This window comes from Calidris pugnax, unplaced genomic scaffold (genome assembly GCF_001431845.1).
Source record: "Calidris pugnax isolate Ruff unplaced genomic scaffold, ASM143184v1 scaffold148, whole genome shotgun sequence".
Classification (NCBI taxonomy): Eukaryota; Metazoa; Chordata; class Aves; order Charadriiformes; family Scolopacidae; genus Calidris; species Calidris pugnax.
The window spans coordinates 1,092,242-1,092,721 of record NW_015090926.1 but is presented as its reverse complement, the minus strand read 5'-3'; the positions used below and the strand labels follow the sequence as shown (position 1 = coordinate 1,092,721).

The window sequence follows — 480 nt, the reverse complement described above, 5'->3', positions numbered from 1 at the left end:
CCGCAGGGCTCCCGGCGGGCGGAGGGGGCGGGCGGGCTGCTGGCGTGCATCCTGGAGCGGGCGCGGGGCTGCGGCCCGCAACCGCCACCGCGCTGGAACAGCATCGTCCGCATCGTGCGGCGGAACTGCCCCGACCGCCCGCCGCCAGAGGTGGGTGCGGGGCCTTCCCTCCAGGAGCTGCTATGGGATTTTCACCCCTGCGAGGACGCGCCTTCCTCGCCGGCGGGCCCGCAGCAGTCCGAGGTTCGCCCGGGTGCACGCATCCCCCGGCGGCTGGGTGGCATTCCTTTCCATGAAAAAAAGAAAAAAAAAAGAGAGAAAGAAAAAAAAAAGGACTGGACTGGCAGGGTGGGACAAAGTGGGAAAGAGGGAAAAAGTGGGGAAAGGGGGGGAAAGGAGGAGAAGGGAGAAAAGGGGGGGAGGGGAAAAAAAGAGGGGAAAGCGGGGAGAAGGGGGGCGGGAATGGGGCGGAAGCGGGGG

General features: G+C 66.5%; 1 protein-coding gene across 1 annotated transcript in view; it reads left to right on the top strand.

Moving 5' to 3' along the window:
* The first annotated feature begins 47 nt into the window (after positions 1-47).
* Positions 48-480, top strand: part of WDR36 (WD repeat domain 36) — a 54,760-nt gene continuing 54,327 nt past the window's right edge. The window contains exon 1 of the mRNA XM_014951505.1: positions 48-150. The gene's annotated coding sequence lies outside the window, so the exon portion shown is untranslated. The remainder of the gene's footprint in view (positions 151-480) is intronic.